Genomic DNA, 14,301 nt, shown 5'->3' on the forward strand with positions numbered 1-14,301 from the left:
TCACAACAGTGCCTGGCCCGTGTGTCTTAGTCCTTTAGGGCTACTATAACAAAATACCTTTGACTAGAGAATTTTTTTTTAAAGTTCTAGAGACTGGGAAGTCCAAGATCAAGGCCCTAGCAGATACAGTGTCTGGTGAGGGATGCTCTATCTGCTTCAAAGCTGATGCCTCTCTGCATCCTCACAGAGCAGAAGAGATGGGAGGGCCAGGCAGCTCCCTGAAGCCTCTTTTACGTAGGCATAATCCCATTCAGAGGACAGAACCCACGGGACTTCGCCACTTCCCAAAAGGCCCCACCTCTTAATATCACAGTGGAGGTTAAGTTTCAATATGATTTTGGAGAAAAGCACACACTCAAACCGCAGCACCATGGCAAGCTCTGTCAACTGCTACAGGCCACTGTTGTTTCGACGAGGCAATCTCTAGAGGCTCAGGCAGAGCCCGGTGACTCCGTCTGGGGCTGTGTAGTGAGAATACAGGAGCTTCTCTGGGGAGGTGGTCATCTACCATAGCGTGTGGCTTCTCACTCCTCCTCACCTTAAGGTGTTATTTAAAACGCATGAAATGCTCCCAAAACAGCTATGCAATAGACATCGAGATACAGAAGCCGTTCTTTTTTTAATTTTTTTCCAAGTGTGGAGGAACTTAGTCATTGACCTGTTACTCTCAGTCCTGTTTAAGTGCTCGGGAGTCAGGAATAGGCAGGCTATTATACCTTTTACACAATTCTTCCGGTTGACTTTTATTCTATCAAAGCGAACAGACTTCATGTCTTGTGTGTATGTGTGGGTACCTAGCTGCGGTTTCCCAGATCAAAATCAAACAACAGCAAACAAAATTGGCCTTAACACTGAGGTCCCAGAGGTGAGGTGACTGAGGGGTACACGTCACAGAGACAGCTGCCTGCAATGACGTGGTAGAGAAGGTGAAGACAGAGGTGGGGGCGCCGGGGGTGCACCCCGCCTTGGCGGGGTCACCTGCTGCACAGAAAGGAGCTGCTGCTGGGCCCGTTTCCCCGAAGTCGTTGCCCGACCAGCCTGCTCTGCGATTTCGAATGCAGTTTCCAGGCGGCCTCCGGGAGGGTTTCGGGGAACGCGGACAGACAGCAGGGAGAGGCCGGACCCCGAAGCGTGCGCGGGGCGGGCGAGGCTGGGAGGCGCCAGGAGCGCGCGGGGCGGGAAGTGCGCGGAGGGAGGCAGGCGGCGAGCCCCGCGCCCCTCGGCCTCGGGCGGAAAGCGTCGCAGGCCGGCGGGGCGGGGCGGGGCGGGGCGGGGCGGGGCGCGGTGAAGCCACGAAGGCGCCAAACGGCTCGCGTCCCCCACCGAAGCCGCGTTTTGCTGGAATGACGGCAGCGGGAAGCCGGAGTGGCTCCTTTTTCTCCTCGGCCTTCCTCGGGCTTTGTGAAAAGGGCCCCCGCGTATTCCCGGGAAATGCTGCTCCCGGTGGCACAGGGGCAGGGTCACAGACGCCTTCCGGGGGACATGGAGAAACGGGGATCCGTTTCCTGCGGAGGCGGGCGGCCGCGAGCGAGGGTCCCCGGCCGCTCCGCGCGCCCCCGCGCCGGCGCTTCCCGAGCTCACGGCTCTGTAGAGTGCGCACGGCCACGCCAGGGAAAGCATGCTCCAGTGGCGCAATCGGTTAGCGCGCGGTACTTATACGACAGTATATGTGCGGGTGATGCCGAGGTTGTGAGTTCGAGCCTCACCTGGAGCATGTTTTCTTCCAAATGCGATTTCAAGACATTTCACCATAATGCATTTTTCCCTTCTCTTTAAAGTAAAAGGGATACATTTTCCGTGGTGAGCCCATAAAGATTCCTTTGATCAAGGGGGATGTGCGGCACATTTCAGAGAAGGGAAAAAACCCCCAAACCATCAAGACCCAAACTGAACTCATCCACCAAACCCATTTCTCCTCCATCAGGAGGCCTCACAGCCAGGTTGTACAGCTTCAATGAAGCTTCCTGCCTCCCTTGCTCCTCCCTCTAAAAACTATTCTTCCCCTCTTTGGGGACTGAGCAAACGAGGTGGAAAAACCGTCTTATTCTCTGTGATTTCGTGCAGCTGTCGCCAGGGTTCATCAGTGTGCGGAAGGTGCTCCCAGGCACCTTAGTTTTGATGTCCACAAGGTGGGCAGTGAAGTGGTTAAACTCCACCTGTGAAACCTGAACGTGTTCTGAGTAGAGCCCCGCTGCCTACTTGATAAAAACCTGAGGAGGAAACAAGAAATGCTGTTTCCCCAGGAGTGAAACATCAGACGTAAGTGGCTGGGTATGTATTTCTTCCTAATTTCGTCAAAAAATAAACAGACTACCTTGTTTGAAAAAACACATTTATCTTGATGCTGATGTCTGAAATACTTGATTCTACGTTGCTATACTTTTATCCAGTCTTTCCTAGATTTCATTTGGTCTTGCAGAATCTTCCTCCTGTTCCTTAAATATGAATATTATGTCCTCAGCTTTCCACACATGTAATGATATACACATTCTGTGTTAGTCAGGGTTCTTCAGAGAAACAGAACCACTAGGATATATAAAGAGAAATAAGAGGAATTATGCGAATTGGCTCACAGGATTATGGAGATGAGACATCACACAACGTGCTGTCTGCAAGCTAGAGAATCAGGAAAAACAGTGGCAGGATTCAGGTCTGGGTCCAAAGCCGGAGGAAGCAGTGGGCCAGTAGGAAGGGAGACTCTGCTGCTGGAGTCCCAGATTCTGAAGGCGGAGAACCTGGAGCTCTGACGTAAGAAAGCAAGTTCTTGATGGTGGCACTCAACTCTACAATCCCTGCAGAAACGTAGTACTGCTCTGGCTTCACTGTTTTCCTAGGTAGAGGCAGTTCTAATGACTCCCGCTTGTTCTTTCCCACCTTAATAGCCCTCATTCCATAGGTCAGGGAACTAATGTGAGGATTCTGCCAGATGCTAAGTATGTCTATTCCAAGTATGCTTTCTGAAACTGGGGAAAGAACCACAGCATGAGTTCAGGGACTTACTGGACCCCCCGTGAGTCAGACCTGAGCTAAACCGTCACTGGCCACCTGACTTCTATAAGTCTCAACTGTGACTGGAGTACCATAGTGATGTTGGGGTTTCCTGGAATCGATGTCAGCTCAGAACTATAGTCCCTAAAAAGTCTGATTATTTCCTTGCTCCCAGTGCTCAGTTACTCTGCTAAAAGACGGGAGGTCCCCTTGAGGAAGGCTGGGAGAAGGATTAATAGTATGAATTTTTGGTAGTGTACCAGGTCCCTTCTCAAGAAGTCCCCATTGCCACTTCATTCAAAGGGTTCTGAGTCTACGACTGCCTCAAGTCTGGGCACTGAGAAGCCGTGACTCTGCTTTTACTAAGTTAGACTTTTGTTCACTTGACCTGGTAGTTCTGTGCTTATGCAGGTCAAGTAGTTGATTGTCTTACTTGATAATATGCCCTGGTAACAATTAAACAACTGATATGACTCTTTCCTAAATTGCATAAATACTGTGAAATTGCTCTGACAAATTAGAAGTGCTCCATTGGCATATTTATCTTCCTCTTTATACATAATGGTAAGATTAAAACGTCATTCTGCTAAAAATAAAAAAATTTAAAAAAAAAAGAACTTAGTGGCCTTCCTATCTACTTCACTTCTGGGAACACCATGATCAAATAGCTGAAGCCACAGGTCCATGAGAGTCAGGCTATTCTGATTGCGGCTTTGACTCCTCAGTTCATTCGCGTCACTACACTCACCCTTCGTTTGATAACTGAGTGCCACCACTTGGCCCCGGCCACCCTGAGGTCCAGTCATTTCCATTGCGTTTAGGTTTTAGGTGGTTGTGGTTTCCACATGCAGCTCAATGTTCTCAGCTTCATCAGGGTCTTTCCACACATTAGCATCCCAACTTAAAAAATCCCATTTTCTTCCCCATTCAAGACCTACACAGAAGAGTAAACAAAGCTCTTCAAGGATGCTGGGACTTCCCTCACAATTTATTTCTCAAAGTGTTGGTGAGAGTTATATTTTCTGGACTCTCCCATCGTGAGTGAGTAGGTTTAACTGGCAGATCTGCACTCCCTAACATTCCCATCTCCCAAAGCTTCTGAATCCCTTCCTTTACATTAAGCCGAGGGAGATCAAGCATCTCCAGTCTGCCTACGGTGGACCATCTTTTGATTCACGTTTCAGCCAACAAACCATGAAAGCCCCTTCTAATTCCCTGAACTACAACATTAAATGCAGCACTTCTGTTTAGTGGATCCATAGCTATAAATTCAACCCAATCCAACTTTATGTTCCTTCTACCATTATCCCACTCTTAATATCTATTCCCACACATGTTCCCCAGATTTCTGCTTATATCAATGAGAAAACTCAGACATTCTTTTGCAAGGTAGGACACCTCTTCATAGCTCACACTTTGTCCTTTAGCTTTAGGGCCTGCTGGGATTTAGTGTAGTTCTAGGTCTTCAGCAATATCTTGTATGGCACCTACCTCAAGGGAGGCCATTACTGTTTCCTCAGGCAATGCACGGCAGATCCCCCCAGATAGAGGTAGACAGGCTGTTACCACCACTGCGGGTGAGGAGACCTTTTCCACCCACAAAGAAACTCATCAGAATCTAGGAGAGCTCGATGTCCGCAGCTTCATCAGGATCTATCCACACGATCCCATCCCAATTTACAGAATCTCATTTTTCCCCCAATCTATGTCCTCACTTTAACAGTAGACACCCTGTAAGGCTGGTTGTTCAAATGTATTAGAATTTAGCCAGTTATAGGATTGTGACTTGTGTTTGATTTTGAGCAATTTCAGTCCCACAACTGTAGGAAATAAGACTCTCCCTAAGGGGATACCGAAAAGCTCTTAGGTCATTTATTGTGGTGCTTGAACTGAGACTTTAAATTCCTGAGCTTATTTTTTTCTTTCACCATTTTGCTGGGTGGCAATAGGAGCAACGAGCTAAGATATTATATTCCTTAGTTTTCCAAAAGTGTTCAAAAGTATTATTTATGTAGAATTACTTAGTTCTTTGATTCATGTAAGTGGCTGATTAGGAGTAGCTGTTGAAAGAAAAACCTTAGGCTGGGTGCGGTGGCTCACACCTGTGATCCCAGCACTCTGGGAGGCTGAAGCAAGTGGATCACCTGAGGTCAGAGTTCAAGACCAGCCTGATCAACATGACAAAACCCCATCTCTACTAAAAATATAAAAATTAGTCAGGCATGGTGGTGCATGCCTGTAATCCCAGCTACTCAGGAGGCTGAGGCAGGAGAATCGGTTGAACCCAAGAGGTGGAGGCTGCAGCAAGCCAAAATTGTGCCACTGACCTCAGCCTGCACAATAGAGCGAGACTCTGTCTCCCTCTCCCCTACCCCCCCGCAAAAAAAGACAGACTGAATTTAACAGTTTAATTGAGCAAAGGAGGATTCATGAATTAGGCAGCTCTCAAATCTGAAAAGGTTCAGAAAAACTCTGGTGAAAGATTTGGTCACCAGAGAAAAAACATGGTCAGAAATTTATGGACATGCCGGGCGCGGTGGCTCAAGCCTGTAATCCCAGCACTTTGGGAGGCCGAGGCGGGCGGATCACGAGGTTGAGAGATCGAGACCATCCTGGTCAACACGGTGAAACCCCGTCTCTACTAAAAATACAAAAAATTAGCTGGGCATGGTGGCACATGCCTGTAATCCCAGCTACTCAGGAGGCTGAGGCAGGAGAATTGCCTGAACCCAGGAGGCGGAGGTTGCGGTGAGCCGAGATCGCGCCATTGCACTCCAGCCTGGGTAACAAGAGCGAAACTCCGTCTCAAAAAAAAAAAAAAAAAAAAAAAAGAAATTTATGGACAGAAAAAGGAAAGTGCGGTACAAAGAAATAGAAGTGAGCTACAGAAAGAATTGGACTGGCTACAGGTTGGTGTTTGCCTTATTCTAACATGGTTAGAATACTTGGCTGACTGCGATTGGCTGAAACTCAATGATTGGTTCAAAGATAGGTTTTACAGCCTGTTTATACATTCAGTTAGGTTATAGTTCACTGTGCATGGAGAAACCTTTAGGTCAAACTTAGTTTATGTAAGAAAGCTTTAGGCTAAATTTAACACATCTAATGCAGATATGTGCATATTTCTATACACAACTTATGCCATTGACTATTAGTGCTCTCTTTACACCTGGAAATAGAGTCCTTAGCATCTGTCTGATAAGATTACAGGGCTAATTCCAGAAATTCAAAAACCAATTCAGTAAATTCATCCTTAAAATTCTGTGTGTTTCTTCATTCTTAAAATTCTGTGTGTTCATTCAAATGTGTTTCTCGAGCCAGGCATGGTGGTTCCAGCTACTTGGGAGGTATCATTTGAGCCCAGGAGAAACTCCAGCCTAGGCAACATCGTGAGATCCTCATCTCTAAAAAAAAAATTTCTGTAGAACCATTCTTGTTACTAAACTCTGCATTAGTAAGTGTTCTCCAAGAAACAAACCAGCAAAATATATACAGATATATAAAATTATTTATTATTGGAATTGGCACACATGATTATGAGGCCAACAAGCTCCACCATGTACTCTCTGCACACTGAGGAACCAGGAAAGCCAGTGATATAATTTAGGCTGAGTCTGAAGGCCTGAGAAGGGAGGTGAGGTGACCACTGGTGCAAGTCCCAGAATCTGAAGGCCCAAGAACGTGGAGCTCTGATGTCCAACAGAGAAAAAGATGGCTCTTCCTGCTCCAGAAGAGAGAGCATATTTACTTTTCCTCCCCATTTTTTTTTTTAAAGTATAGGGCCCTTCACAGACGGGATGCTGCTGCTCACACTGATGACAGTGGACCTTCTTTACTCGGCCTACTGATTTAAATGCTCATCTCTTTCAGAAACACTTGCATGGAAACAATGTTGTACCCGCTTTCTGGGCATCCTTCACCAAGTCAATGTGACCCATAAGAGTAACTATCACATATTCTTTGTATTGTATTTATTCTCTTGATTAAAACAACTCTGTAAATACTGATGCCTATAACATGACTTTCTTCTGAGACTTCTCATTTGAATACAGAACCGCAAATCCTAGTACCCACTGGACATTTCTGACTGGAAATTCTCACAGGTCTGTAACATCAGTACAAGGGAATATTATCAACTTCCAATCCACTCTCCCTCTTGTGCTCTTTATCTCAATGCAATCATTCAACAAGTATGTAGGGCCAGGCACAGTGGCTTATACCTGTAACCCAAAATTATAGAAGGCTGCCGTGCGAGGAGAGCCAGAGCCCCAGAGTTTGAGGCTGCAGTGAGCTGTGATCATGTGAGCAACACAACAAGACTTTCTCTAAAAAAGCAAGAAAAATATAATCACCAAATACGCAATGCCTACTTTTCACCACATCCCTTCTAAGTGCTGAGATTACGGTAGGGGGAAAAGAAAGACCCGATCTCTGAAACATAAGTTACAACATAACAGGAAGAGATAAAAAAAAATAAACAACTAAGATAAATATATAATTAGACAAGGTGTTGATAAGTTCTATAGAGAAAAATTAAAATATGTGACTAGCAGTATAGAGGATACCAGGATATGTAGTGGGATGCCATTTTATACAAGACTGTCATAGAAGACCTCTCTAAGCAAGTGACAGGTGACATTACAGCAAAGGCCTTCAGGAAATAAGGTACAAAGTCTAGGAAATTTGTGGTAAAAGACAGGTCCAAGCAGAGGGAGAGGCAAATGCAAAAGTCTGAATGTGGTTATGGTCCCCGAATCCTAGCTAGAAAAGAGATTGCTTCAGGATATTTTCAGCAGAAGAGTCTCTTTGATAATATTTTAAAAGTGAATACAGTACATGATGTTACATATATATTAGTTAAGACCATGACCACATGATTTTAAGGACACAGTATGAAAATAAAATTGCCAGAGGCACAAAAAAAGTGTCACAAGTGGCTTTCTTGTTTCCTCGATGAATCTCTGACCAGCCAAGGACTGTGGCTATCCCAGTTTCCATGGCTTGATTTTAGAACTTCGCACTGACTTAGATTATGCCAACTTCTGGGGAGTTGTTCAAAACAGAAAGCAGCAATGCAGTTTTCTAATGGTTTTTTCTTTTTTAGAAGGGATATCTGAACAGGCCCCACACCCCTGGACCCCTAGAAATTTTACTGAAGTAGAAGTTCCGTGAATATTAGTCAGATTTATTTACCATCCTCTGGCATACAAATGCTCACCAATAAGTCCAGTGAGTCTGCTACTTCTTGCTCACTGGATCCAGTCAGCATAATGTTATCAATATAATGGACCAGCGCGGTATCTTGCAGGAGTGAAAAGCAATCAGCGTCTCTCCGAATAAGATTATGACACAAAGCCGGAGAGTTGATATGCCCCTGAGTTAAGACAGTAAAGGTGTATTGCTGGCCTTTCCGGCTGATGACAAATTGCTTCTGGCCGGCCTTATAGACAGAAATGGAGAAAAAGGTATCTGCCAAGTCAGTGACTGCATACCAGGTACGGGGAGATGTGTTAATTTGCTCAAGCAATGAAACCACATCTGGTACAGCAGATGCAATTGGAGTCGCCACTTGGTTAAGCTTACGATAATCCAGTCATTCTCCAAGATCCAACTGTCTTCTGCACAGGACAAATGGGAGAGTTGAACAGGGATGGGGTGGGAATCAGCACCCCTGCATCTTTCAAATCCTTCTTGGTTGTACTAACCTCCACAATCCCTCCAGGAATGCAATCTTCTTTTTGATTTGCTATTTTTCTAGGTAGAGGCAGCTCTATTGGCTTCCAGTTGGTCATTCCTACCATCATAGTCCTCGCTCTAACAGTTAGGGAGCCAATGTGGGGGTTCTGCCAGCTGCTAAGTATGTCTGTGCCAATTATGCATTCTGGCACCAGGAAATTACCACAGGATAAGTCAGGGGACCCACTGTAAGTTGGATGAGAGCTAAAACTTCAATAATTATCTAGCCCCTATAAGACCCTACTTTATTTATTTATTTTTTTGAGAGAGAATCTCCCTCTATTACCACGCTGGAGTGCTGTGGCATGACCTTGGTTCATCACAACCTGCATCTCCTGGGTTCAAGCGATTCTCCTGCCTCAGTCTCCCTAGTAGCTAGGATTACAGTCACGTGTCACAACACCCAGCTAATTTTTGTATTTTTAGTAGAGACAGGGTTTCATCAACTTGGCCAGGATGGTCTCAATCACCTGACCTCGTGATCCACCCACTTCAGCCTCCCACAGTGCTGGGATTACAGGTGTGAGCCACTGTGCCCAGCCAAGTCCCTACTTTAACTGGAGGAGCACAGTGACATTTTGGGTCCTCTGGAATCAATGCCAGCTCAGAGCCAGTGCCCAGTGGTCCCTAAAATGTGTGATCATTTCCCTTTCCCCAGTGCACAGTTATCTGGTAAAAGGTTGGAGGTCTCCTTGGGGAAAGACAAGAGAAGGAGTCACTGCATAAACTGTCAGTAATGTAGCAAAATCCTTCCTCGAGGGGACCCGGCCTCCCTTTCATTCAAGGGGTTCTGGGCCTATAAACTAGCTCAGGTCTAGAAATTGACTGAGGGACCATGATTCTGTTTTTATAATTCAAATTTGTCTTTTGTCCATTCAACTTAGAAGTCTTCTGCTTGCATAAATTGAGTAGAAATGCTGTAGGCTTCCTATCAATTTCACTTCTAGGACCACTGTGATTAATTAGCCAGTGCCAGAGCTCTACATCAGTCAGACTATTTTGACTGCTGCTCTGACTCTGCTGTCCATTACAGTAGCTGTGTCCACCTTGCCTTTGACAGTTGAGTGCCACCACTTGGCCCCTGCCACCTCAGGATCCAATTATTCCCATTGTATTTAAATTTTGTAGTTGAGTGACTGCAGTTCCCTCTGTTAGATCTGACATACAGAGAAGAGCAATTACAGGGTTCTTCAGAGTGCAGGTGCTGCCCTCACAAATCCATTTTACAATCCATGGTCAAGGACGTATCTTCTGGACCCTCCCACCTGGGATGAGTAGGTCTGAAGTGACTCATCCACTCCACCATGGATCCCTGCCTCTACATTAAATCGAGGGAGATCAGGCATTTCCAACTCACTCATAGTGGGCCATCTTTGAATCCATATTTCAGCTAACCAAGCAAATAAATCATTAGAACCTTTAACTCCCTGAACTGCAACATTAAAAGCAGAGTCCCTACTTAGTGAGCCCAAATCAGTAAATTTGGCCTGATCTAACTCTACGTTCTTTCCATCATCATCCCACACTCTTAATATCCATTCCCATGCCTGTTCTCCAGATTTCTGTTTATGTAAGTGAGACAACTCAGTTTTTTCAAGCACCGTGCACCTCCTCATGGGTCACACTTTCAACCTCACCTCCAGGGGCCTGTCAGGACTCTAGTTTGTTGAGAGCAAATTCTGACATGTGTGATATATCATATTGTTTGCTGAGGGTGGTGGCAAAGAAAACCTAGTTGGCCCCCCAGAGCACAAAACAGTTATACCAGGACAAGAATCCCTGGCCCAGGCAGCAGCGTTCCATATCGTAAAGATACCCGCTGTATGGCAGGCTTGGGGCAAGAGCCACTCCTCCTGATAAAGGAGTTCCAGGACCTTGCTCCAGTTCTTGTGGAAGGCTGCCCTCAGACCGGCAATCCCTTGAGCATCTGAGGGCTCAAACCCTTCTGGATAATCGCACCTTGGTGACTGTGAACTTTATCAGCTCTTGTTACTGTGGTGCTTGAAAAGCATCTTCCTATAGAACTCATTGGGAGCTTCCGGCAGATGGGGGTAGATCCTGACAGCTCTGTCACTGCTGTGGGACTTAAGCATCCTCCTATAAATCTTCTTAGAAGTAGCATGCCCCTAGATGGAGGTATTGCACACGGCCTACCTCCATACCTCTGTGACCTAATGAGGGTGGACCCCTTACTGCACACGGCCCACTTCCTTGCTTCGATGACCTAATGGGAATGGACCCCTTGCTGCACACTGTCCACCTCCTGATCTAGGTGACCTAATGGGGGTGGACCCCTTGTTTTATTGCTCATGACCCTATCACTATCCTTAAAGATGACTTAACTCACTACCCTGCCCCCTAACCTATACACGATAAATATAGACACTTCCAGACATTCAGGGCCTCGCCTGTCTCTGCTTATAGGTGGTGTGGCCCCCCGATCCCAGGTGCATTTTCCTTCTACTTCTGTGTCCTGTCTCTTTATTTCTCAGATCCTGCTCCTCTGCACAGCATAAGGGACACCCCACGACCCTGTGGGGCCCTTAGCCCTACACACGCTGGAGTGCAGTGGCACAGTCTTGGCTCACTGCAACCTCCTCCTCCCAGGTTCAAGTAATTATTGTGCCTCAGCCTCCCAAGTAGCTGGGACTACAGATGTGTGCCACCATGCTCAGCTAATTTTTGTATTTTTGTAGAGAAGGGGTTTTGCCATGTTGGCCAGACTGGTCTCAAACACCTGAACTCAAGTAATCTGCCCACCTTGGCCTCCCAGAGTGATGGGATTACAGGCCTGAGCCACCTCACCTGGCGTAGCACACTCTTAAGTTTAAGAAAGAAATCAGTTTTTTGGTTACTTATCAGTTCAGTTGATTAGTACATCTTACCAATAATGCCAACTTCTGGCGCTGAGTACTCACAGAGGCCAGGCCAGTATCTATTTATTTATGTGTTTGTTTTTTAAGAGAGTCAGTGTGTTACCGTGTTGGTCAGGCTGGTCTTGAACTCTCTACCTCAAGTGATCCGGCCGCCTCAGGCTCCCAAAGTGCTGGGATTACAGGTCTGAGCCACCATGCCCAGACTGTTTTTGTTTTTGTTTTTTTAAACACTTGACAGCTTATAAGTATCCATACAAAATTGCCATTTACCTATTTTGTGAAAACTTCTCTCTGCACTTAGGGTAAAGGGCAGACAATAGAATATTAAGTCTTCACTTGCCTCAAAGTGCAGCCCTGCTTCTTTTTTTCTCATGGGCCTGGGTCCTAAGCATCGTTTATTTTTAGAAAAGCCTGCGGAAAATCGCTTTGTGAAGAACCCCCACAAGTGGCTCTGGAGATTTCAAGGAAGCCAGTCTCACCTGCGCAGTATAGATGGGGTCCTGCACCATGAGAGCCTGCTGGAGTTGACACCATTGGGCCCTAGAACCTAGGCCATGCAGAGCATAGGGGAGGCGGCTGGGACAGCGACATGCTGGGGCTCGGGAAGATGGGGCAATGTGGACTTCACTGTGGCTCAGGACAAAGAAAGGAGCATACATGTTCCCGAGGTGGCTCAAATAAAAAGAATGAGATCCTTTGATTTAGGTGCTTGATCTTATACAAGGATTCTATCTGGTTCAAATGGAGACTGTCAGAAACAAAATGTAAGAAAAGAGCTGAACGCTTGTTTCCGCCTGGTTTCGAACCAGGGACCTTTCGCGTGTTAGGCGAACGTGATAACCACTACACTACGGAAACACCCCTGTCTGTCGGGCGCTAGAACTGAGACACCTAGAGCAAGACAATGCATCTTCCCACGTGCCCATCAACAGGTGCATGAATGAATTCACATCAAATAATCTATTGCAACAAGAATGAACAATCTACAACTATGTGGATGAATCTCCAGAGATGTTGACTAGAATAAACTAGACAGAAAAGGAAGTACTCTGTGGCTCTACTGATTTAAATTATAAAGCAGATAAGATTCCCCTGGTCGCCAGACAAGGTGGCTCATGCCTATAACCACAGCTTTGAGAGGCCAAAGCAGGAGGAGCACCTGAGGTCAAGAGTTCAAGATCAATCTGGCCAAGATGTGAAACTCCTGTCTCTACTAGAAATACGAATATTAGCCAGGCATGGCGGCAGGTGCCTGTAATCCCAGCTACTCGGGAGGTTGAGGCAGGAGAATCGCTTGAATGTGGGAGACAGAGGCTGCAGTGAGCTGAGATCACACCATTGCACTCCAGCCTGGGGGACAAGAGTGAGACTTTGTTTCAAAAAATAAAAAGAAAAAGAAAAAGAGGATTCCCCTGTGCAGCCAGAAGTCACAACAGTGCTTCCCTCTGGGGAGAGCGGGTAGTAATTGAAAAGGAACTGGAAATGCTCTCTGGTTTCCCAGGTGTGTTCATTTTGTGTGGACTCATCAAGGAGGGTGTGTGTGTGTGTGTGTGTGTGTGTGTGTGTGTGTCTGTCAGATGCAGGCAGTGGAAAAGAGACTGATTAATGAAGAAAGTGCTAAAACCATAGGGCCAGCTGTCATAAAAGGCAGGCCATCAGAAAAAGCAGGCAGAAAACAATACAGACAATTCAATAAAACCACAAGTTTGTCCTTTGAAAAGTTGTCTACATTGTCACTGGAGTCGCCTACTTTCTTCGTAACACCTTGTTAATCTATAATAATTTCAAAATTAAAAGTTAAGAAAACCTGATGATTCACAGGGACTAAACAGTGAAAAGAAAACCACCACCACAACCACGATGGAACGAAACTAGGAAAATCCATACTCCCTGTGAGGTCGCAGGGCAAACCACTGACCCCGAAACTGGAGAGACAGAAAGGCAAAAAGCACCACAGCTTAGCACAGCAGAAACCCACAGAGCCAAATCCTCCCCGTGAATCAGCGCTGGAGCGCGGACACCTGCGCCGTAACTAAGACACTGCTCAAGGCTTTCTGTGGACAAACCTTAGGGAAAAAATCTCCAGCTACAAATTTGTGAATTTCATCTCAGGAGCTCAACCAGGTTCTCCCAATGAGGGAGAAAAATTCCCTCTGCTTCCGGTAGCGGTGAGCAAGCAGCACATTGCAATAGACAAGAGCGGTTTGTTCTTCTTAACAAGGTCTGCCCTCAGGAGAAACTATTTAACCTCAGCCGAAGCTGCTGGGGTTTTATCAAGAGCCAACTCCAGCTCACTCTAGACATCCAGTCCCACCTAAAGTGGGAGAAACCCAGGAAGCGTGTTCGAAGTTCACAGTCCAGAGACACAGGATCACTAACCGACTGAGCCCCACTTGCGGGACTGCAGAATGCTGTCTCCCCCACGCCTCGCCACCGCATTACTAAAGGCCTGCTCATAGCAGCTCACTTTACCCAGTCTAGCATGTCCTGCCATCAAGAAAAAAGTAACAATGCACAATAAAAGGCAAAACACACAGTTTAAAGAGACAGAGCAAGCATCGGAACCAGACTCAGATATGACAGGGATGTTGGAATTCTCACACCAGGAATTTGAAACGGGTGGTTAAGATGCTGAGAAGATGACAGCATGTAAGAACACACGAGCAATGTAAGTGGAGAGGTGGAAATTCTAAGAAAGGGC

The 14,301-nt window shown here is 46.2% G+C and overlaps 2 non-coding genes across 2 annotated transcripts; one reads left to right on the forward strand and one right to left on the reverse strand.

Moving 5' to 3' along the window:
- The first annotated feature begins 1,620 nt into the window (after nucleotides 1-1,620).
- TRNAI-UAU (transfer RNA isoleucine (anticodon UAU)) lies at nucleotides 1,621-1,714 on the forward strand. The gene is made up of 2 exons: nucleotides 1,621-1,658; nucleotides 1,679-1,714. It is a non-coding gene; the product is annotated as a tRNA-Ile (tRNA).
- Nucleotides 1,715-12,385: 10,671 nt separating this feature from the next.
- On the reverse strand, nucleotides 12,386-12,458 carry TRNAV-AAC (transfer RNA valine (anticodon AAC)). The gene has a single exon. It is a non-coding gene; the product is annotated as a tRNA-Val (tRNA).
- Between the last annotated feature and the right edge of the window lie 1,843 nt (nucleotides 12,459-14,301).

Source organism: Saimiri boliviensis, chromosome 4, assembly GCF_048565385.1.
Source record: "Saimiri boliviensis isolate mSaiBol1 chromosome 4, mSaiBol1.pri, whole genome shotgun sequence".
Taxonomy (NCBI): Eukaryota; Metazoa; Chordata; class Mammalia; order Primates; family Cebidae; genus Saimiri; species Saimiri boliviensis.